The sequence below is a fragment of the Poecile atricapillus genome, chromosome 5 (genome assembly GCF_030490865.1).
Source record: "Poecile atricapillus isolate bPoeAtr1 chromosome 5, bPoeAtr1.hap1, whole genome shotgun sequence".
NCBI classification, from domain to species: domain Eukaryota; kingdom Metazoa; phylum Chordata; class Aves; order Passeriformes; family Paridae; genus Poecile; species Poecile atricapillus.
In genome coordinates, this window is record NC_081253.1 from 6,803,020 (window position 1) to 6,828,379 (window position 25,360).

General features: G+C 37.6%; 1 protein-coding gene across 6 annotated transcripts in view; it reads right to left on the reverse strand.

The window, feature by feature from the left end:
• Nucleotides 1-25,360, reverse strand: part of MGAT5 (alpha-1,6-mannosylglycoprotein 6-beta-N-acetylglucosaminyltransferase) — a 113,570-nt gene that overhangs the window by 78,121 nt on the left and 10,089 nt on the right. For 3 of the 6 annotated variants that reach the window (XM_058839343.1, XM_058839337.1, XM_058839338.1), the window contains one exon: nt 24,130-24,228. The exons of 1 other annotated variant lie outside the window; for it this stretch is intronic. The gene's annotated coding sequence lies outside the window, so the exon portion shown is untranslated. Of the gene's footprint in view, nt 1-8,955; nt 9,050-24,129; nt 24,229-25,360 lie in introns of all 6 variants that reach the window. 2 more of the 6 variants (XM_058839340.1, XM_058839342.1) reach the window with 2 other exon arrangements.

Below are 25,360 nucleotides of genomic sequence, written 5' to 3' on the forward strand. Positions count from 1 at the left end.
GTCACTGTGTCTTCTCGCTCACCACCCCTCTACAGCTGATGTGGCACCATGTACTGTGCCTCAAGTGGCAAGTTGGGATGTAATCCCATGAACTGAGAAAAGCAAAACAACGCTGGGTCACAACAGAAGCAGCAGGACAGATGGACTGCAAGAGAGTAAGAGTATAAATACTCCAGGTTTGGGAGTCATGTTTGCTTTTTTGCATGTAGTACAAATTGGCAGGAGGCGGTGGGATGAAAGTTGAAGGAAGGGAAAGCAGTCTCTGATAAGGTGCCATAAAAACAAGTAAATTTTCATCTTAAGCAAGCAGCTTGCCTTCACTTTCAAAAATAAATTCCTCCACTTAGAAACAATTTGGGTGGCATCCCACCTTAATTCCCCCATGTGGGTCTGTGCTTTCACAGAGTTGAAACACTGAAGTGTTTCGAATTTTCTACCTAGCACATCACTTGCTGTAGCTCAGTCCTACAAAAATTAAACCATCTGATGTTCTTCCTTTCATGCTGTTTGCTTACTGTGATATTTCAGGGAGGAAAGAGTAGAAAAGGAAAGAACAGATAAGGGGGAAAAGGATTAGAGGGAAATCCATAAGGGAAAATCCTTATGGTACATACGCTGTTTACTGATTAGAAACACTCCAGGCAATGCATTTAAGAACCTAATCACAAACCAACCTGATCTTCTTTCAATAAACTGAACGAATGTTAGGACTAGGCATAGGACTTCAATGAAGTTCAGAAAATCAGAAATGTTCCTGACCTTGAACAGGCAAAAGAAGTGTACATTTTTACAGCTATTTACAGTCAAAGGACAGAGAATATTAATAACCTTCGTCTTGCTGCTGCATTAAAACCACATGCCCAAAATAGCATTTTCTCACTGAAAAGAACATTTTGGAATGTCAGCATGCTGACCGAGAGATTAGGAAATAGTTTTGGGGGTTTTTTTCTGGGTTTTGGTTATTTTTTGGGGTTTTTTTCAAGAAAGTAACTTATAGAGCCTGAGAGCCCCAGTTATCATCTACAAAATCCCTAAAACTAGTGAAAAAAGTACCCATGAGACAGGTTTTCATGGCTTCAAGAGTCCCTGAAGTCCACTACACAAACAAACCTTTAAGCTACTTCATTAATTTTAATGAATTTTAAAAATAGGACTCATGGCCAGTAAGTTTTATCATATTTCTACTATGCATAAAGTATATATATTTTTTTCTTCCCCTCCTTGCAACTCCCCTCAGTGAAAGGCTAATATTTGACATTCTCTTATGTCATTCTCAATTTTACATTTGACATTTGCCCTCTGAAGGACAAAACCATGGCACCTGCAGAGAAGCAGGGCCTCACCCTTTTCAGATCACCTGGATGATCTCCAGATTCATGAGCAAAACATTCTCGGTTCCTACACAGCAACCCTGGGTTCTGGTAATGCTCCCCCACTTCTTTTGGGCACAGGGTATCTGTGGCATCAAGAGCTGCAAGCATTGCTATGAACTTACCCAGAAAACCTTATTTATTTTTAATGAATAATAAAAATTAACTTCAGTTAATTAGCAAAGCAACCAAATTATGAGGCACTCCAAGAATGACTAAGTTTATTATATAGAAATTGGATCCATTAGCTCATTTCTTGCATCAAGCTGATACTCCAGGCTCCAATCTCACCCACTGCTATTAACCACAAATCAGCCTGTTACATCACATCTTGTGGTCTGTCCAAGAGGAAAAACAAGCAACTCTCAACAGGAGCTCTGTCCAACTCTCAGAGGAAAGTCAAAACCTTCTTTGTATTCAACAAGAAAGCTCTCATCAATGTGGATGCCCAGCTATCATCCCCTATCAAATCCACACATTAAATGTGGTCTTCAGACATTGTGCTGGACCCCAGACAGCCAGCCAAAAGTAAATAAAGGTTACTTAAAAAAACAAAAATTAATTTAAAAATTAAATTGAGTTAAAGTAAAATTAAATTAATAAAAAAAAAATTATTAAAGGAAAGATCCAAGCATGTTCATACTCAAAATACTCACTACAACTTACTGAAAAAGTTTTTGAAAAAGAGAAAACAAAGAATGTAAGTACCCCTGTGTAAAAGAGTTAACCTTCTTGAATTTTTTACCATTTGCTAGGAATTGTAGATAATCGAAACAAAAATAAATTCTCATTAAATTTGGTTTAAATTAATTGTTGCTACAGAATTCTACACACAAACTTTTTGCAAAGGCCAAACACCAAAGAAAGTCATATTAAAATAGAGGAAAAAATAAATAAATATTTATAATATATAAATATATAGAAAATTTTTATGTGCATGCCATTAAGCAATTGCATATCAGATCACAGGGAGGACAAAAAAGTAAACAGCTAAGCTGAACATTAAATACGTTTTCAGAAATATTTATCTTTTTATTGCTTTAGAATTTCTTGAACTTGGGTCAAAGTATAACATTTCTTCCAATGGATTTGTTCTTGGCAAGCACGTTGAACACATTCCAGCTTATGTGGCTAGACAAATGGCTGAAAGTACAAGCTGCATCTCCAGAGAACAAAATTTAATGGAATTAAAATTTCAACACTGTCACCTGTTTGGAAGCAACAGTGCTGCTGATTATTCTATCACTCTGCATTTAAGATGTTTTCTTTATTATTGAAAGGATGAAATTGTAATTTGTAATCTAATTCAAAAGTTAGTAGGGCAGCAGAACACTTTAACCGCTTTCCTGCATATATCCTGTTGCTTAACACTGGTATTTTTCAACAGCTGATACCACCAAAGATTAGAGAAGCACTTTTAATTGAAATGAAAGAATGAAAACTGCCAATATTTCTTATTTCTCTTTGTAAGGAGCAACAATCTGTCACACAGAGATGTCAAAATATTTAAAGGGACATACATGGAGTCAGATGTCAAAATATTTAAAGGAACATACATGAAGTTCTGTACATGTGCAGTGAAGCCCTGTTAGAAACCTCAGTCAAAGAAAGAAGAAAGAACTTTAGAGCACAGGGCTTGAAAGTAATGCTAGAGGAAATATTAGACAAAAGTGTCACTGTCTACACAGTTCAGATCCATTCAGGCATAAGAAAACAGTAATAACACGAGCCTTCACACAAAACCTCTGATGATTCTCATGATTCACATGATTCTCACAATGCTGTTAAGAATTTTAAAGCTTTGTGAGAAAATACAACAAATACTGAACGATGTGACCGTGACCCCAACAGAATTTTCCAAAGACAGCCAGGTGAGGACAAGCATAACCACGTCCTATCCTGTCACTGAGTGTAACCACTGCACTGCTGGGAGAGCATCAGCTTTCCAGTCATTGTTAGATCTGCAGGATCTAATAAACTACACAAGTTTCCTCTGAAAACGAATGAGCTGCACTTGGCTTATCACGGGGCATAACTTCTGAACTATTTTGAGGAGGTGGAAAACAGCCTCCCCTCTTTCAGCATCCCTAGACAGCTGTAGAACAACTTGTACTGGCAAACTCTGAGGAATAGCTTTGTTTCAGCTGTAGCTCTTACAAAGCTAAATGGGGAAAAAAAGAAAGAAGTGACGTGTAGAAAACAGCCGGCACAGGCAGCATAAGGAAAATGAATTAGTAATAGGACTTTGTGGTTTTGCTCCAGATTACTGCTAGGTAGGGAGAGGCAGGACAACACATAACCCCACCACCACAATAAAAATAATGTGAAAATGTCCTAGCAAGCAGCACAGGTTCCTGATCTGGTGTTTCACACAACACAATACTAAAGGATGCATACACAACCCCCTAAGCTCTCCTCATTGCTTACATCCCATCATTAAACAACAAAATCCCTCCTTTTAGCCTCTCTCGCTCCCAGGTTTTCAGGTTCTCTAGACAGTGATAAGCTACTGCTTGAAAAAGCTATTTCATCTGCTGGTTCTGGTCCACAGCAGTAATGGTTTGGATAATGAACTTTCTTTAATGCCTCAGTGCTTTTTATAAATAATCAATCCTAATTACTAGAAAGGCCTCCTTCCTAAAGCATGCTTTGTTGAAGCTATTACCAATACTCCCATTCAAGGTTTGGTAGAAAAAAGTAGCTTAATTTTCAGTGCTGAAAGCAAACCATTATTCCCCCTGCAATGCAGTTTCAAAACAAATGTACGTTAACATCTTGGAAAATTTAATTATTTACAACATTGAATGCACCAGTAGTCATGAGCTTCCTCTTCCTTCTCCAAGGTTCTAGGTAAACTTGAATAACAAAGTTGTCCTTATGAAAATCAGAAAATAAAGCCTGAGGTCTGTCTTTAATAGACATAGAATCACAGCTTAGGTCTTGAAATCTCTATTTAAGAGAGCAAATACCACAGCAGAACAGGAGCACTTCTGCAAAAGAACCCGACAGGTTTTGAGGACATGACATTCACACCAAAAGTGTTTCAGCTCAGAGGTGTGGGTGTCAGTACTGGGAGGACAGTGCTGTGGATTGTATCTAATCTGGTTTTAAAGAATAAATACCAACAGTTTGAGGATACCACTTGCATTCCTGGAATATTTTCATTACAGAGCAACTCAGTTTGTGGTGCCCAAGAGTACTCCATTATGTATGTACATACATAATATACATAACAATACATATATATATATATATACACCTATCTCAAAGTGTTATTTGTGGGTTATCAAAACACTTCCAAAAGCATGTCTCATGCAAACCCATGTTTGAGCATGTTAAAATTCTCTGAGCTACAAAACTCATTCGTGTTATACACAGGTATGAAGAAAATTGCCAAGTAAGTAAATGCATAAATAAATTGCCTGTAGTTATTCTCTCAAGTAGCATAATGCAATTTGTAATTTTAATGGTCAAAAAGACAAAACCCCTATCACTTCCTTTACATGCATTTTAGTTATAGATCAGCACACAATTCCAGATTTACTAAGAATACACTTGAAAATAGTTCAGCTCATGCATGAATGAGATTTAACTTTATCCAAAAGGGTTTATTGATTTCCTGCAGCTCTGTAACCTGCTAAGGCTGCCCACACCAGGTGTTCTTCCTTTTACAGTCCCCAAACCTTTGCAACAAAATACTGCAAAGATGAATACCAATCCAGTTTGCTACATTTTAATTTTTTTCCACCTCTTCTACTTTTTTTCTTATTCCCTATCTTCCCTTACTGTGGAAGCAGAAGCTTTCTCAGCCAGCTACTGATTCACAGAAAGCTTGTAGGAATTTCATCACGTTTGACTGAAATTCCAACAGGAATTGAAAGTATGAAGGACAAAACTGGGTGACCGAAAGAGTCTTGTTTCATTGGGAAATCACAATAGAATAAAATCAAAGTGGGAGAAATTTTGTATTCCTGCATTCTAGGTGCAACAGATTACAGATAAATAGTATTATCAATAGGAAAGCAGAGCTAAGCTCTTCCTTTTAATTGTGAGCAAGAACTTGCAAATGGCATCTGCATTTAACCGATGCAGTAAGAGATGGAATTTCAGAATAGCAGCTAGGAGAAGAAAGTTGTAGAGAAAACAGTATGTAAGCTTCAAAATCTGATGAGTGGGGAAACCACTGTAAGAAACACAAGGTATTAAGCTGGTAAAGAAATTGAAAGATGAGGAAGGGGAAAGAAAGAAAAAAGTTCCCTGAGTGAGAAGAGGTAAGAAAACATCTAAATGCAAGTCTAAAAGAGTAAAGGAAATGAATGTTAAGCAGATGAAAAGATACTAAAGAGAGCAGCCTGACTGACAATGCACAAACTGAATGGCTGAATACACCAGGTCAAGCGAGACCAAGGAAACACAGAACATGAAATAAAGCTAAATCAACATGCTGAGTGACTTGCCAGCAGACACAAAGGCGACCACAGGTGCAAGTAGCAAAGCATAACTAATATGTTTCCATACTCAAATAGGACTTTAGCTACTGATAGAGGAAACAGTTTGCTTGTCAAAAGTTATTGCTTCAGCTGCTAAAAGTTCCATCTTGAGTGGGAAACAGGTGGAGCTTTATGAGGAAGTCACAGAGAATAGAACTTCCTATATCAATACCTTCCTTAAATAAAATATTTAAGATAATGGGAAAGTTGTTCAGAACTATTCCTCAATATTACCATTAGTCTTATCAATATCAAAAAATTAACTTCTCATGGGGTCAGCTCTCTATGTAATTTATCTTTCAATCAGTTGCATCAATTCAAACCATAAGGATCTGGTTCTTAGTAAATAGGGTTTGCTCCACCACATGTATATACATTCACAAGGAAATAATAATTTCTACAGCTTTCAGTAGTCCTCAGGGACAAAATGTAACATTATCTTTGCATAAAACATTATGGGTCTATGTAAATGTTGCTTCATAGGCAGTAAAAGGATTCTGGAGACAGACAGTAACAGGAAACAAAACCACAGACATTGCAAGAACATATTCAAGATCTACATGCAGGATGATGAAAATATTTGGTATAAATTACATATTAAGCATCTATGCTTCAAGAATTCCAAGGTCTAGGGTTCCATTAATTACTTAATTAAATTAGTGAACAGCATTTCACATGGTCAGTGACAATTCAGAGTAACACTTTCAAATGTTCCAAACCAGCCACTCTCTTTAACCTATTTCACACACAGAGTCACATAGGAAAGATACTCAGAAACACCACATACCACACAGCTAACCACAGATGACAGAAGAGACATAACTAAACATCCTTTATAGACTTTGGCAATTTCCATTAGTTCTTCCACATTTATTTTGAGAATAAATTCCCCTCAATGCCCCAACAATGCATAATTAATTACATTTATTGACATTGAGGTTAGAACACTAGTCAAGTGTCATCATATTAAATATTGCACAAGAGTGCCACGAGGCTTTTTCTGATACTATGAAATCTGAAGATGTCCAAAAGAGATGTTTTTAAACCCACCCTTGTGCAGAGCTTTTTTGCAGGAGTCAGCTGGCAGCTCAGTGTCTGTTACTAGCACACCACCACCGCCCAGCCCAAGTACTCCCTCCAAAAATCAGGCTTTAAAATTGTATTTTGCTAACAACAGAATAGGTTTCCTGAAGGTTGGTAAACATGCTTCATCACCAGCAGCCACGCTGTAGATCTTGCACTGGGAATCCATGTTTAAACAGGTGGCTGCGTAGTGAGTGTCAAGCAAAGAAACACTCCCTTGCATAACAACCTTTTTGCATTTTTATATAAGCACAAGCCAAGAAGCACACACTGCTAGAGAACAGAATGATTTTGCTGCATATCAGATTTTTCAAATCAGGTAAGATTTACTTAATCAAGTATGATTTGAATATCTCATCTTGCTCTTCTTTCCCCTTTACTTATATGCCATCTAAACTCCAAACTCCAAATCCAACCAAAGAATGACCCACCAAGGCAGAGTTTTAAAGGAGCAGCAATTCCCGTTATTTATTTTTTAAGTATTATAATGCACTAAAGGCAAAACTTCATTAGAAAAAATATCTCATTTTTCCCTGAAGGTCAACGACTTCTGAGTCAATTCAACAGCCAAATAAGAAGAGTTGCATCACTTTAGAATAATAAATCTAGTGGGGCAAAAAAATCAATACACAGCATTATATTGTGTATGTGTATATAGTGATTAAAGAAAAAACCCCATACAGGACTTCTTGCAAAATCTGCTCTATAAAATTACAGAAGAAAACCATCTTTCAGACTGCGTGGTAATGAGAGGACAAAAAGGTAGATTGGCATTTTTGCCCACTTAAGTCAACATTTCTATCTTTTTAGATGATAGGGAGAAGGAAGGAGTTTGAAGGACAAAGCAGGAACCACAAATAACCCAGATCTAACATTAGCAGTGGGTGAGAGATAAATGCCTAAGAAGTTTTATGAGCAAAACTGAAGTGACATTGCGAACACTGCAAGCAAATAAACATCAGGAAGATTAAAAATGCAAGCAAGCAAGACTTAGAGAAATGTCAGCAAAACCACCAGCAAAAAACCTCCCCATACTCCAGCCAATTCCAAGGAAGTAATTTTTTAAGAACAAGAGCAGAGAGTTTTTCCCTTTCAAAAACAGGAAGGCATCACGACATCCCACAATTTTTATTCAAGAACCTTGACAAGAATTCATTTTTAAACTTAGTGTTGCATAACTAAAAATAAATAGTCTTCCACTGAATTAAATTTATTTTAAATAAAAATATATTCACTAACATCTTCTATTCTTCCTCCTTCACTGAAGTTTTTTTTTTTTATTGCAATATGACAAAAAGGTTTTGAAACCTCAGGTTTGGAAGGAATATTAAATACCTGTTGTGCAATTTTTCAAGAAAAGCAAAAAATGGTACCAGCTAAAACAGAGTAAAACAAAACCCAAACAAAAAAAAGAGAATTGATTGAAGAAGAAAAGCAGCAGTCCCTAGTTTTCAACAAAACACATTGCCTTATGTCCATTTACATCAAAATCAGAATTAAAAGAAAACCAAATTTTTAAGAACTAAGGCTGATTACAAATTCCAGTGATACAGACAATATATTCATCTCCGTTAGACCTAAGCTTTCAATTAAAGCAGGAGGGAAAAACTAGCTTGTGCAGCAGTTAAGGGCTAAATTGTCAAGAGGTTTAAAGTCAATATAGAAAATGAAATTACAAGGGCACACCACAACTCAAGAAACACATATGTGCGAAATAATAAACTAGAAATGCAATTCCTGTGAATCACAAAAGGCCCACAGTTGTGACCATGTTTTTCACAAGTCAAGTTGCAACCCTTATGTGCATTTTTCTGTCTGGAAAGTCAGATTCTAGGTACCTAAATGCATCAAACTGGACAACACAGTATAGGCCACGGGACAACAAAGAAATATAAGAAAGGATTATTTTATAAAGGAAAATTAGCACACATCCCTCCTAGCCAATGCTGGATTTCACTGAGGTACAGAGTGAACACCAACTATACAGAAAGGATTTTTAAAGTCAGACTTACCTCTCCAAACTGGTCTTTGCACTGCAGTAAATCCTGCTCAGGGATTAGGAGATTTTGGTCTCTCTGATACCAAGGGCAAAGGTCTGCCTTGTGCCTAGCAACCAAGCCATACAGAAAGAGAGAAGAACGAGTGGATGGATTGGACACATAAAGAAACAAACCTCAGGAAGTGTTGCTAACGAGAGCGAGAGTCTCATTTCCTTCTTGTCCCGAAGTCATCGCCGCAAAGCAGAGTTTTCAGAAGAGATCTGAGAACCATCAGGCTTTGCTGAGAATAAAGGGAGATTTCTCAACCGTGTTAGGGAGGAAGAAGGCAGAAAGCAAAGAGATGCTTTTCACAGGCTATCTACAGGCAAACCCACCGTGGGCAGCACGTGGCCCTGGGGGAGGCACGGAGCAAACCCTGCTGGGGGAGGACGATGGCGACACGGAATGTAAAGACAAATTGCTGATGTTTCAGTGGGGGAACAGCAGGGCAGCAAAGGATGGGCAAGGGGAACACGGTCAGACCAGTGTGTACAGCAAAATACAGAACTTCAGAGCTGTCAGCACAGCGAGGCCAGAGAAAAATCCTTTTACACTAAATTGAGATTAGAAAGGGGGGAGGTGTGTTTGCCTGTTAAAACATTTATGCTACATGACAGGATGAAAATGGCAATACCTCAGAGAAAGTGTGTCAAAACTCTGCAAGACTCACGCTTGGGGGTTTTCTGCCTTTTATTTTTTTTTCCTAATATTCTCACATTCAGAATTTGGAAAGAGAGGCTGATACCGTGGCTAGGAAAGACTGGGAATGAAAACGATTTCAAGAACATGAAGTTTGATTTATTAGCTTAAAGGAGGCTTACTGTACAATATAGGAATTACATGCAAGACTACGTCATTGCAAAAATAATGCTAATTTACAGGTTTTTTTCTTAAATAAAAAAAGGTTTGTTACTATCCACAGTTAACCACTCTGACTATTAAGGAGTGAGAAAAAAATTCTGAATCTCTGCCAATACCAACATTTTCCTTTACTACAGAAGTGCGCCTTAAACGGAAGTAACACAAAGAAAAATAAGGGGGTTTTTGTCAGTCATGCTAGATGACTGTCAATAAAAGAAATGCTCAGAATTTGTTAACAGTTTCTAAAATATTTTCCCTTCTAAATTTCAAAGAATTGATGTCTCAGAGGTGTATCTACAGAAGTGTTGTTTTTATTTTAAAAAGGCTTCTTTTTGCATTTATCATTAAGGCTTTTAAAGCACCCAAGGTCCTCTTCCTGAATTTTAATGTATCCAACAGGTTAAAGAATCCTAGAGACATCCTTCATGTTATGCAAAGTACTGTCCTTGAAAGTTTTTGTTGTTTCTACCCTTGATCCCACAACATTAGGATTTCTTTTAATTAACTGAGAACTATAAGACAAGCATCAAAAAAAAAGAAAAAAAGGAAAAAAAGTCACTTTTATTATGGCAACTGTCAACAGAACAGCAAGAATTTTAAATAAGTCTCAATAAATATGCAAAGAGGCGTCTCAGAGATTTATGAACACGCCCAAATACCCAACTCCCACAGCACTTAATGAGACACTCCTGGGTACTCCTGTAGGTGTCTGAACACCTTCTACAAAGCAGGCTCGGGGTATGGCTGAGCATAATTCACACCTGTGGTCCCCATCAACGTCAGTGTGGTGTGGTGGGCTTTTGGCACCTCCAGAAAAGCCCACACATTTAAGTCACTTCTGATTATCTCCATCTGTGCACATTTATTCCTGTACAAAATTATCTCATCTCTGTTTATAGTTTAAACCTCAAGCTTAGACCTCGGGCTCACACATGGAGACAGGAATACTAACAGCAATTTCTAAAAGAGTAGGAGTGAGGTTGGAATTTTTCAGCACCAGCTTATTTCTTCTTTCTCCCTCCCTGCATCCTTCTTAATGTGTTAAAGAGGGAGGGAAAGAAAAAATTCTTCAGGATCTGGAATATTATACTTGCTACATTTGGAAATATAAATCATAGCTGTAACAAGAATTCATGAGAATGAGAAAACTTTGAGATTTGAATACTGGTACTGAAAGTTATCTTTTCAGTTACTCTTTGTGATTTGCTTAAACATGGAAAAAAATTAAGAGACCTGAATTTTAAGCTTTACATATCCCAAATTTTCCTTATAACAAGAAATTGAAGTTACAGCTGTTCTTTTAATATTGTATTAGTTTAGCACCTGAATTTTACATATTTCTATAGTAGTGCATTTTATATGTTATGAATGTAAATACCTTCATAATTGATATTATATATTAATAAAATTAATATATAGTACATGACACAGAAAAATAGACTAACATAATAAATGAAGAAAAATCTGAAGAGAGAGGACATATATATATATATATTTATATATATATGTGTGTTTGTTTTTGTGTGTGTGTGTGCGTGCGCGTGTGTGTGAAGTCATTTTCCAGCACTCGACTTTTGAGAGGGTGGTCAAAATCTGTTTAATTCTGGTATTCAGAAAGAAAGTTGATCAGTTCAAGGGCTATCTATTCCCATAGAAAGTGTTTATTTTAGTAAACTCTTTCTTGGCATCATCTTCAGAACATTCATATTAACAGATGGAATAAAAATGTGGCTCATAGGCAGGACAGACTGACCTTCCAGGACAGGATTCATTTAACCCACAGGCAGATGGGACAGCAGAGTTTAGGAACACTGCACATTTCTGTCTCCAGTTAGTTCAGAAAAACTTTGTCTGGGTCAGTCACTCAAACCTGAAGACCTAATAGTATTACAACTTCCTCAAGTCCTGCAGAATCTTAATAAATTCAATAAATACAGATACCACAGCCAGGACTTGTGCACCAAAACGCTGGGCCCCCTGCAAGGGAACTTATTGCTGTTCCTGGAGCTCACATTGTTAAGAAACGTGGCTTTCCAAGGACAAGCCTGACAAGGACCCTGCAGAGGCTGCAGCAGGCAGGGGCTGCTGTGCTGCCTCCTTAAATCCCATCCCAGTGCACAGCTGATGGCACGGTGACAGTGACAGCCCTTGGGGACCCAGCCAGGCAGTCAAGGTAAGGAGAAAGAGATGAGAAGACAAACCTTGGAAAGCCTTTCATGCTTTGCAAACTGAAGAAGGTTTAGTTAACAGTAGAAGCAGGTGAATGGGTTATCACTGACAGGGTTGTCAAGCACTGGCACAGGCTGCCCTGGGAAGTGGGGGAGCCAATCCTCAGGGATGGAAATGTCACATGGATATGGCTCTTAGGGACATGGTTTAGAGGTGAACTTGTCAGTTACAAAAAAAATAAATCGTGGCTTGCAGCACTTTAAGAGGGCATAATTTTCATCACTCAGAAATCCATCTAAATGATGTTACTCAAAGTGAAAGTGCATTCATTTACAGTACAGAGAAAATGAAAACTACTATAAAATCACCTCCACTCAAGCACTTTTGTTCCTTTTTTGCCTTTTTTTTTTTCCTAAGTAGTGAAAGTAGCAGATAGTTTCATTTAGGAAAATAAAACATAATACACTGAGTGCTTAACCCACCCACTGAATGCACTTAAGTCTCTTTTTATAAAGATCATTAACAATACACTCCTTTGAGGAAGAAAAAGTTTGACCCCAAATCAGCATTTCTCTCTTTACATTTCTGTTTTCAGCATTGTGCCTGATCTCTCCATGATCCTTAACTCCTACTGGCAATGACCCATTGTTACAGCCTTGCAAAGCGACTGAGCAACTCTATTTCTGTTTTTGAAATATAAGATTGGGAAAAGAAAACCAAACTACTTTCAACTTCTTAAAAAAATCATTCATTTGGCTGAACATGTACAAAAACTGTCCTTGTTTCCCAACACCTGTTAAGTGGTAGCTTGCATAAAAGCAAGCCTGCTTTTGACAGTGTAGGATTTCACATCCAGCTTTTCAAATGGCAGCTGACCTTCCCTTGCCCCTCCTAAGTATTTAATTGCCTTAGTCTACTGACACACTGAACCACCATCACATAAATCTCACCCAGAACACATTTAATATTTCTATTTTAAAATTTACTAGTAAAATATAAGAAGGCCTTTTATCTTTGTTATAGTTTTAGATTTAGATCAAATTTTTCTCCACGGCTGTAAACTTTTTATTTGGCTTTGTGAGGGATTAATTTTTTAATTAAGTCCATCACACAATTCAAATAATTCAAACAAACACTACAAGGTTTGTGATAGTACTCACTGACACAGATATGTATGTGGAATATACAAGAAACACATAGAGCTAATTTATCTATAAATATTATCTTAAAGCACCATCAAGAGGAGTCTGTTTTCTTTACACCTCCCCAGTCTGACAATCATAAAAATTAATAAGATCCCCCAAAATTTCTCTTCTCCAGGCTGGACAGTCCCAGCTTTCTCAGCCTCTCATCCCATGCAGATGCTGCAGTTCCTTAACAGGTATAACTTCTCCAGTCAAAAGTTAAGTAGGTAAAGCAACTCATTTTGATGGAGTGGAAAACCACTCAAACCTGAACACCTCAAACCAGGCACCCAAAGTGGTGCACATTAATTAACATGGGAATTCTAGAAGTATCTGTAAACATTGTGGCACCAGTGCAGTTAATATTCCTGTAAGCATCTGTAAAAAACCAAATTCTTCACATTGATATGTTACTTGAAATACAGAATAATTATAAAGCGCTAAGCATAAAATTTACAATTGTTAACAATTTACTGTTTCAACTGTGTTGTTAACTGTGAAGGTGTTTTAGAAAAACAAGGTATTTTAATGCTTCTCACACTTATTTGAATGATACTGTTACTACCATAAGCCTACATTAGCTCATCTTGATCTGCTGTAAGAGAAATATTTTCAACACAGTTGTAAATACCAAAGAACAGCATCGACATAAGTCTGTGTGTAACTAAACTCAGAGTCAGTAACAACAGCAGTAGTAAAAGTCAACCAAAAGAGAATGTACACACTGGAGACACAGTCCAAGGCACCAAGCTGGTATATTGTATAGGCTTCTAAAGGCTTACTAAAACTTCAAACACTAAATTAATAATTTTCATGCTTCAAATATCTATTCTGCCAAGCATCTTACTTGATTTATGCACAGTTGGCTTTCACAAACAACCCATACAGATATAGAATTTTGGAGCAAATACTACAATTCTTGCAATCATATACTAGAAAAAGCCATTAAAATCTTGAAAACCCTTTTTTTCCTCCAAGCAATAAGCATTCCTTCATCAACACAATTTCTAACATGCAAGCAAATGTATTTTGGCCTCAAATCTTGGCTGCCTTTATCAAAGTAAATGATACAAGTCTTTTGAAAATGCTTTGAAAGACCTGTATATCCAATATTAAAGAAAGGATGGCTATATTTATTTCTCCACTCAACAGCTTTCCATAATTACAGCATTTTATCAATGAAATTTTATGCAGGCTACTATCAAGCCCATTCTGTTTCCCAGACAGTCCAAGAATACGTTGCAAAATATCATTAAGCAAGTGTATGAAAAGCATCTTCTTTCATCCCAAACAATTAAAGACAAGCTTGGTTAATTCTCATATTTAAGTTAAGGCAACACCAGAATGCGGTACACCTAATTTCAGCTCCCTTTTAAAGATCTTCCCACTGGCTCTTTTCAGTAGTTCCTTCCTCCAGATTCCTTCATCCTCAGAAGATTCTGATTTGTCTGAGTTGCCTTATGAGTAAGACTTCAAAGTTCTGCTATAAAATGTCTGTTTACCAAATATCCATGTGTACATGCACTCTTCAGGAATTTGCTGAAAGTGAGTAAAACTTGACTAGCACCTCTTAAATCAACTAGAAATGTCCCCTAGTGTAATGAATATGCTTATCCCATGCACACACACAGATTAAGTCAAAACCATTCCCACAAACAGCATCCTTATGATACCTCAAAATCTGAGTTGTGTGATTAAAAATAAACTAATTATCCAAAGAACTTGAGTATCTAGGCAGAATTGTCTCTTCAATGTGACTGCTGCCACGTAAGTGAAGAGCAGAAAGCTGAAGCTCTGCATGATTTATACAATATTCAGATCTGCCTCATACAAATTATTAAGTAAGTTTACCAAATCTCTACAATTTCAGCTTTTTCAAATTCAAGAAACACAAAGTCAATCAAGTTCTGCAGGTATTTGATATTATTTATTTCCATATTGTGGGAGTAAAAAAAAAAACCCAAAAAAACAAACTACAAATGATGTACAGGAATTGCAGAGGAAATAGAAGGGAAAAGGAAGAAAAGGAAGTAGACGTGGACAGTTAATGCAGTTCTGAAAGGACAAAAGAGGCACATAAAGCCTCAGTGAGAGACAATGCTCCCTCTACACAAACAGCTGTTTAAGAACAGTAGCTGAATTGATTTCCTCCTTAAACACACCCTCAATAACTCTCAAGAGTTGCTGTGGAAGGAAACACAGGGGAAAAAAGCCCTGCAAAGTTCATCTTGATTTGTGTGGGAGAACTCCTGGGAGCTGGTTGCTGTCTTTCACTGGCAGCAGTGCCCCCAGAGCTGCACCTTTCCTGCCTTCAGAAGACAGGAGCATGACTGTAACTGGGTTCTAGGGTGCAGGGATGTCACATCAAGCATGACATCTCCCACGTGAATGTGACATCCTCCTACTCCCCTCTCTTTCACTCCAGCCCTCTTTCCAGAGGATGAAGACCTCACCAAGCCATTAGAGGAATTCTGTGTGTGATGGGAATAGAAGAGGCTCCAGTACAGAGTGTGCATTGCAAGAGCTCTTTTGAGGCAGTAAAACTTGGGGTAGGGGGACCCGCAGAAGTTGACATCAAGCTCAGTCCAACACGTCCTTTCACCGAAATGGGAAAAGCCTATCAATATTAGCACACCAAGCCAGCAACAAAACCCACACAGTTTAAGCAATATTGTCAATACAACATGATATTACTCATACACTTCACACTTCTAGTGTGAATTCTCATTTCTCCACCTCAGTTTGGCTTCCTTTCCCATCATAAAGGGCACAGAAAAAAGAAACAAAACAGCTACAGGAGTTAAAATCCTCCATATAACGTTCCAACCTTCAAGCTACAATAGCCTTTATTTTTCTGCTTCCTTACACTTTTCACAAAGTTGAATAAAAATTCAGAGGTGACCTCATAAATAAGACTGGTAAAGCATTATGGTCTCAATCTGCAGGAACAGGTGATAAAATGCTTACCTTCCAAACAGACACACACAGCAGATGGCAACCCCTCACTAAGTGTGGAATTGAAGAATAAGGCTCCCTCTGCAATACTTTACAAGCACATGAGAGGTACTGCTAACAAGGAGAAAAACATCTGGAAGAGAGTGTTTATATATGGAACATGGTTGTTGAATAAGCAAAAGGAAGTGTGAATTTGCATTTGTTAGTTTATCTATGGTCTGGCTGCTTTACAAACAGCTACAAGGCAACGTAAGAAAAACCCAGACTGAAAGGCTCAGAACATTTTTGGGGTAATATGTACACAATGCTTTCCCATACCTCTTTTAGAGCATGTGCAAAACTAACAGCTTCAATGGGAGATTTTACTTTTATTTAAGTATTAAAGAAAAATCACATTTTTAAAAATTTGTGCACACAGAAAATAATCATGTAGCAGAAAGCCACAGCACAAGACAGTGTGAAATAAGCAAACAATCCATTGCTTTTTTTGTACAATTTCCAGTTGTTATTCTAAAGTAAAACAGGAAGAATTTAGGGAGCAGTCTGTTTTCAGATGAAAATCCCATTCCTAAACAGGATTATCTGGTAACCTAAAAATATCAATCAGTAATCTCCAAAAGTCATAAGCTCATGCACCCCACAAGTCCTATACCAATCACTAACTAAAAGAAATTAGGTCAGAATCCAAATCAGATCACACCAGAGCAGCATCAATCTTCTTATTTCAGAGCTGTCACATTTTAAATCTTTCACACAATTTCCACATAAATTATTAAAAACACAGCAGATCTGCCTCTGAACAGAGGCTAACTAAAAGTGACATTCTAGTTTAATGTGACAGTTTAAAAAAATACATATCTTCAGTCACTTAAGACATACATCTCTAAATGCACCCCATCAAGCAAACAAACAAAAGCCATCTGACAGGCTGCTTTAGTTCCCTTAAAATTATCTGGGATCAGGTGACAGTTCTTCTGTCACTGCCATAGACTAATTTCCTTGTATGTTCCCACACTTTATTTTCTATACATAAAAAATAATAAACAATATATAATATCTGAAGATTTTTGTACTTTATTGATGTAAAGCCACACAATAAAATCACTGTCTCTCCTACAGCCTGGTTTCCTTTTCACAATGACAAGAGTCTTCTAAGATGCAGACTCCAGGATACACTTGAAGTATTTGAGCATATTACAATAACTTGCATCTGGAAGTCATTAGCTGCACTATTAAAGAAGTGGCCACTTCAGCTCACATTGTTAAGCTCCACATCTTGACTGACTGCCATTTGGACAAAACCACAAATACCCAATGAAAGCATCTCACTGGTACTGCGTTCCCAGAAGTGGCATCACTGACTTACTGACAATTATCACAATTTTTAATGGCTTTTAACCTTGGTGCAGTTCACTGACTGACACTGCTGACAAGGAGAGGCAAGGAGCTGCTATGACCAGAAAATAAGTTTCAGCTACAACTTTTAGGCAGAGGCTCACTCTTTCCATAATGAGAAGCAGCATGGTACTCAAGTCCTATGACATCTTCAGCTCTAAAATTCATGCTTTATCTACAAACTTGTCACCAAAGCCAATCCAGCTGGGTAGCTAATGGCAGCAAGACACTTCAACACTCTTATTTTGACTAATTTTATGGTGACATTTATGAGCTGTAATAACCTATATGAATCAGTGTCATAAACCTTCCTAACACATAAACTAGAGGGCAAAGTATGTGGTTTGCCTGCTAATTAAACAATAGTTTAAATTCTTGCCATGCAGAATAAACCTCTTATTAAATATCATCATTTTTGACTTCTAATATAACAAGTTTCTGTCTATCCCTGGCTGAGTTACAATGACAATCACAGACCAGCAATTCCTTTGGGAAGGGACATTTATCAACTGCAGTTTGAGAAAATATAGAAAATGTCATGAGAAAAGCCAAACAAAGTTTTCACTCCTCACACATAACCACCCAAAAAATTCCCCCAAAACCCCACATCCAAAAAACCACCAAAACAACCTCAACAACCAAACCCTGCCCAATGATTTAACCAGTGTCTGCTGCCTCACATTTGCTAGTAGACAAAATCTCCACTTCCCCATGAGCCCATCAGAAAGTAAAGCACTGTCAGCATCACCTGGCACATGAACAGTGCCCTGTAGACACCTGTAGCACAACATCAGTTGTGTAAATGGCATTGAACAAGCAGGGGATTTGTTTGACTTTGTTCTGGTTTTCTCTCCCTTGGATCAGTTTACTTGCAGTGGACCATCTCTGCTAATTTTAGCTGCAGTTCTCAGTCACTTTCAGCCAAATCCAAATAGTTTCTCAGGAACCCATACTCACAGGCATGTAACATCACACTGCTTAACTCTGACAAACCAAGTCTGTGTATTCTTGCTACAAGGAAAGTAAAGAAATCCGAGTTCTCTTCATACCACAATCTAGCAGTGATACAGAAAAACAATCAAACCCTGCAGTGAAGAAACCTTCACTTGCTCTCTTGTGATAGAATATTACAGCTATGAGAAGATAAAGCAAAAGCAAAACCAGCCAACACAAACTCAGTTTGAATGCAAGGCCCAGTGAAGGGCTGTGGGACCCAACTTACGCTGCCTGTCATGGAAAACAAGCGTGAAAGGCCTTTTTCTTGCCAAAGTGGGCTGAAAAAAATGTTTGCCAGGACAGTTAGGTTTTCTTGCTGCCACAGCTGACAGAGAACACTCCTGCTTGGCTTGTCACCTGTCCTAAAAAACTAGAAGTTTCACAAAAGAAGTAAACTTATCTCTTCCTCTTCTCTCCCTCATCTCTCCTGGAGCTACAGATTAATTAAAAAAAGTTTAAGAAACTATAAAAGCCATCAACAAGAGGCAGGGAGGAGTACAATTAAATAAACCCAGTCATGTAAAACCCAAACTGCAGGCAGACAAACGAACACTATCCCTGGGCTGATTTCAATATAAGGAAGGTTGAAAGACCATTGTGTTACAATCTAAGCCTTAAGAGTAAGTTTCTTTACACTCATATCAACATAATAATTTTCTAATACAGGAAAGAAAGCATTTTGAAGCCCCAGCTAAAATATGACTGACATAGTAATCACATAACCTTTGTTCTCTGTTAAAAGCTTGAAGGACTTTGTTAATGTTTATAAGGTTACAAAGCATTAGGCCTCCATGAATTGCTTCCCTCCTCATTTTGAAATGGGTACCAAGACTGATGTTTTTTTTCAAGGAAAGAAGGAACTTCTAAAATATCTTGTCACCTCTACCCAAAAGGCCTACAGAGCTCTTCAGTTCCAACAGTACTGATCCCATGATCCTAGAGCTGCTACTTATGGGTTTGTCCTTGAAGAAACTCCTGCCAGTGACACAGCATCTGAGGGCATAACTCTAGAACAACCCTAACATTTCTCTGTAGTTACACCACATTTGTTATGAACCAATATCATATCACTAATGCTAATGTCAGAATTATCTTCTGACACAAAATCCACAGAACTTCATTACGACAACCATAAAGAAGTAATTAACCAGCCTAACATCTTTCTTATCAACAATATTTAAACAAAACAGTACTACCTGAATAGAGTACAGAAGCCCATAGTAAGAGGTCAAATGAATCAACTTATAAAGACCAGTTTATCAAGTGTGTGCAGATATACTGTAGACACCTTATCCTAAAAATGCATTAATGGCTTCATGCCAGTCCTCCTTCAAAGAAAGCTGCCCTGCAAGTCATAACTAAGTCCTCTTCTTAATCACAAATATGAAACTTCCTTAACTCTTCAAAATGTGTATTCAGAATTTAAGGGGGAGGGCAGGCAGACAAAAAGAAAAAAAAAAAACACCAACAAACCCATACATGACTTATTTTCTCCCAAGGGCAAAAACACCAGACATTCTCCAAAGGGCTGAGATGACTCTGAATATTTTAGAGGACAATGTTCTGGGCAAACACAGCAAAAATCCACTAAGAACTTGGAAGTCAAAGAGAGCTTTCACAACAATGATAATAGGTCCTCTGAAAAATAATTATCAGAGCAACTATGGAGGAAAAAGTGCATATACATAAACTAATAGGACTGGACAGAAGAAAATAGTTGGTAGAATAGATTCAAATTGGGAAATACATTTCCTTCATTTTCCTCAATTCTCTCAAGCTGTTAGTAACCTGAAATTTATTTTGCATCTTTGTAGCATTGCTCTTAAATTAACAAGGATTTGCCAAATGTTATAAGTACATATTCTGATATTAGGTAACTTATTCCAAAACAAAGTTAGTGGGTAGTTTTGCTATCACCGTAACTAAGATCTGGGAGAAAAAAAAAGCCAAACAAACCCACGAAGAAAGGTTTTTTGTAACCATAACAAACAATACTGAGGTTTTGTCTACATATTTCTTTGAAGGTCGTCATAACAGGCCATAACAAAGGAATTGTTATCACCTAGGTTAAAATCTGATGAATTGTAAATAAAGATCACAACTGCTTATATTTGAGCTGAAGTACTAATCCTGGAAAAAAGTATACATCCACCATCTGGAGCGCAGTAATTACAGAAATTAAAACCACATTTCTGTGGCCTGCCTTTAACAATTTTTACTGATACAGTAATACTTGATCTTCTTAGGGAGCATAATCTAAACTCATGCTGTTAAATGATCATAAGACTATCCAGTGCATGGCATAAGCAGTTCATTAAGCTGGAATCTTTAAAAACACTTCCTCCCCAGTATTAAGGGAAACAGTTCCTGTAGGTTCACGTCACGCCGTTCAATTTAATCCACAGTCAAGGCAAGTTAATTTCACACCTGCTGAGCGATATCCTGATGGATGGCACCACAGCAGGTCATTAATTTTGTTTCCTTTTGATTAATTTCACACCATACACTGGACACAGTCTTTTGAGCTACGATGTCTAAGAGCAGGGCTTAATGCCTGCAAAGGGCTAAACCAGGTTCTGACTGCTTGCCAAAAGACAAAGAACCCAGATGTGATACAAGTGAAAGGGAGCTCCACTGGGCTCAGCACTGAACTCTGACATGGTTACATGTGTGGCAGGACACTCCCACCCAGCAGCATATTTTAAGTGTGTTGCTTTTGAGCATAGCCATAAAGCAGAAATTCGGAATATACCTTACAGTCATGAAGGCAAGGTTAGTTTTATTTGCCACAATAACCCTTCCATCATTTACTTACTGATGATATACCTAACAAGGTATAAAGATTTACTAAGACTACTATATTTCTTGATTTCAAACTAAAAAAAAAAATTAAAAAAAAAAATCAAGATTACACAGGATGAAATAAGAGGAAGGAAAAGTTAACATTCAAAGATGACAACAGCAGCCATTGTTGCCACCAGAGCAGAAGGGGAAGCAGTGGGTCATTTTGTCACTCTGGCCAGTGAAGACATCTGGGGCCCTTGGAGGACCCACAGGAAAGGGTCCAGGCACAGCAGAGGGCTGAGCTGAGCCAGCAGCTGCCAGCTGAAGAACAGCCTGATCTCACTGCACTTACCCTACTGCTCCAAGCCTCTCAGTCTCACACACCCCTTTGTGTTACATGTGCCAAATCAACAGATCCCTCCATGAGCTGATTGAGATCACGAAAACAAAAGAAGCCTTTTTCTTACATTAGCTTTCTGCTTGTTTCACAAACCAAGCTGTCTAACAGATGGGTCAGGTGCACATCAGAGCTGGTGAAAATGAAAAGGAGAAATTGTATCTTTTGGTAGCAAAGAAATGTTTAGCTTAGCCCTTCTCCTCCTTTTAAGGAGTGATTCAAAGTAGCAGCCCCAAAAGCCTCATCCTCTCTATTGACTATGGAAAGACCTGAGCTTCCTAAACTCAAATTAGGATGTGCTTTCATCCCTTCTGTTCCCTTTCTCTGTGCATCCCAATATTCTACAGCATAACAAATATCAGGGAATCATTACTGCTTGTCACTCATTCAAAGCTTTTGCTCTTTTGTTCTTCAAAACAGTGCTTTACAATATAGTATGAACAAATTTTTATTCTCTTTCTGATCATGAAGAATAATTTAGAAAACACAGAAATGCTCATGCTTACAGAAACTATGGCAGTGAAGTCAAAATAGTGGAGAGAGTGACAGGAAATGGTTTTTTGATTTGACAAATGGAAATGACATAGGACACGTGATTCAGTATGCATGGCTAACATCTCTCAGTGTGACAGCCCTAAGTGAGGGAGACATGAGCTACTTTGAATCCATCTGTGCCAGCAGATTTCTATTTCTCCAACCAGAAGTCATTGCCCCCATCACATCTCCCCATGGAATTAACCTCAGTATCCCCTAGACATCACTCCAAACTAAGTAGGGTAATAATTAATTTGCTATTTCAGCTACAAATCTGGTCTTGCTACTTTGATTAGCATAGTTCAGGCTGTGTAGACTGGCCCTTCCACCAAGATTGCAGGAATCTCTCCTACAATCATCCTGTTGTCCTCTTCTGGCTCAGCACACTGACTGACATCATGATTTACTATCAAGTCCTTGATCAAAGGCTCTGCACATTTGATGTGTTATAATGGTTACCTGTTAATTTGCCAACATGTAATTTTCAGCATGAACTGAAAAATTCTACTGTCAACTCCTATAAAGAATCTAAACACAGGATGAACAAGAAGCTGGATTAATAGGACTCAGCCACTGAATAGAAATTCAAAGTAAATTACCTCAATCATCAGAAGCTGTGAGCTGGATTTTGTGGACACAGCTCCCATTGCTATCAACCAATCACGACAATTTTGACAGTCAGGAGTACCAAAGGAAGAACTACAGCTTCAACAAGATTTGCACCAGTTGTTCTTGCTCATCATCACCATCACACAGCTAACACTATGAATGGGAAAGTGAACATTTCAGTCCTTTCCCCAATTACCCACTACACAGTATAAAAAAAGCTTGTGAGAGATCTAGTTTTTGATGTTTACATTCTTGGATGTCTAGAGAACACCTGGGTGTACTTCCCTTTGTATGTTTCAGTTCTAATGGGCTACTGAAGAAGACAGACATTCACTTTCTATCCAAGATCTCTTTGTACTGAAAAAACCCAAACAACAAAACTTTCCGCACCCCATTCCAAAAAAACCTCTACAAACCAAAACAAAACCACCCCCCAAAACCCCCAAACTGAAGACCAACCAAAATCCCTAACAACCAGCTTCTTATCCTCCCCTGAAAGTGGTGGTACTTTCAAAAAATAGAAACTTAATCTGCCTGTATATCATTTTAAAAAATTGAAATTAGGAAATAAGAGAAGCCCATGCCTCAAGCCAGGTCTTAAATTGCTTTTATCCCATCTCACACAAATAATAAATAATTAAGGTGAAATTTCCCATAAGTGCATAGATTAATGCTTACCAAATCAGTTTAATTATTACAGCAATTTGTGAACTAAAACCTAAGTGCAATAAAGAATGAATTTGAAACTGCTATATGCTTGAATATATTCATTATGCATATCACCATATGTCAGGCAGAATCTCTGAAGGTGAATCTCAAACAAGTGATTACCACTGAAGCAACATGATGGAGAATAAAGTAGACAAGTAATATTTTTAGCTTCATGCTATCTTTGTCCCTAGAGGAAAGCATTCCCTCTAGTGTGGGGAGGGGGGAAAAAATAAAGCCTAGAAAATTAAAACATGTTTTTCCCCAACACTAATGGCCCATTTAAAACAGTCTTATGTAACTCAAATATGAGATTATATTTGTGTTATCATGGATTTAATGTAGTATTTTTCAGTCTGAATCATATTAGAAGGTTATTTACCTCACCTGCCTACCAATTTTTTTAAATTTTCTCAGTTTAAGAAATTCAGTCCTCTCTAGCTTCTCAAATTGATTAAATTAAAAAAAAAGGGGCAAGTCTGGTGAGGTAATTTTGCACTTGTCTGAACTGTACAAGGTTTATACAATCTGAAGCTATGTAATTATGTTAGATACCTTCTACCTTCTTCTTAAATTTTCACCAGTTCCTGGAATTTCCCCACGCGTGCTCTTCAGCGCCTCAAGCATGCACGTTGAGCTTTTCCCCCTGCAGTGCTGGGAACACAAGCCAGTTCTTAGGACATGTGGTTTAAACTGAAGCACTGTGATTAAATGAAAGCCTTTTCCAAAAACAAGCAGAAATGGGTCCACTTTGGTAACTGTTCTCTGAAAAGGTCACATAAAACTTAGCATTCACAAACCTCTTAGCCACTCATAGTTGTATGGATGGAAGAGACAAAAAAATGCTCTTCTAGCAGAAAATCTTGCTGTGTACCAACTAAAAGCTCCTTCACATGTTAGATGGGCATTAATATAAATTGAAAATGCCACCTATGTACAACAAAATATGCACATATTTGTCAAACTTTATCTGAAAAACAGGGATAAGATCTACAAGGCAGTTAAGTCAGACTTCCAAGGTCCACTCAAAAACATTAGGTTACTATTTAGGTTACTTCTCCCATGTTTCAACAATACAAACACATCATAAACAATATAATGTAAACACCAAGGCTCCCTTCCTTCTTCCTCAAACATCAAAAAACACCAAAACTCTAAAATATACCTCCTAAATAGCCTCCCAAATCCAAATGGTTTCCAGAATCAGAAAGGAAATTCAATAGGCAATATTGTCCATCTCTGGAATGGTGACAAACTCTGCATTCTGATCTAACAAGGTTCTCCTTTCCACGTTTGTATTAGTTAGGTAAATGTACAAGACATAAAATAAACCCACAGACAGGAATACTAATCTATAAATATGTACCAAAACCCCTCTACTTTCAGACAATCTGAAAATTATTACAATCCAGCAGTTAATGTAAATGCAGAAAGCTGCCAAAAAGATCACTTACAGCTCTGAGCAGAATGTAAATGATCTCAAAACAGTAGTGTAGTACCAGCAGAGAGGAAAACAGAGACCACTTTACTGACACTACCAGAGATGAATGGATTTCTTTACTGTTTAGTCAAATCTAATGAAGAGAAAAAGATAGGCAGAGACAGAGGAATAGATTTTATAATATTATGAAAATACGAATTCCTTTCAACTCACAGGGGAAATGTGCTAGCAAACACATCTTAAAAGCTGATACAAAAAGCCTTTCTCTTTTAAACTCTGTATCACTGGGCTACATTGATTTATCTTTGTATCAGCCAGGATTTGACAGATAACCTGCAACTATCT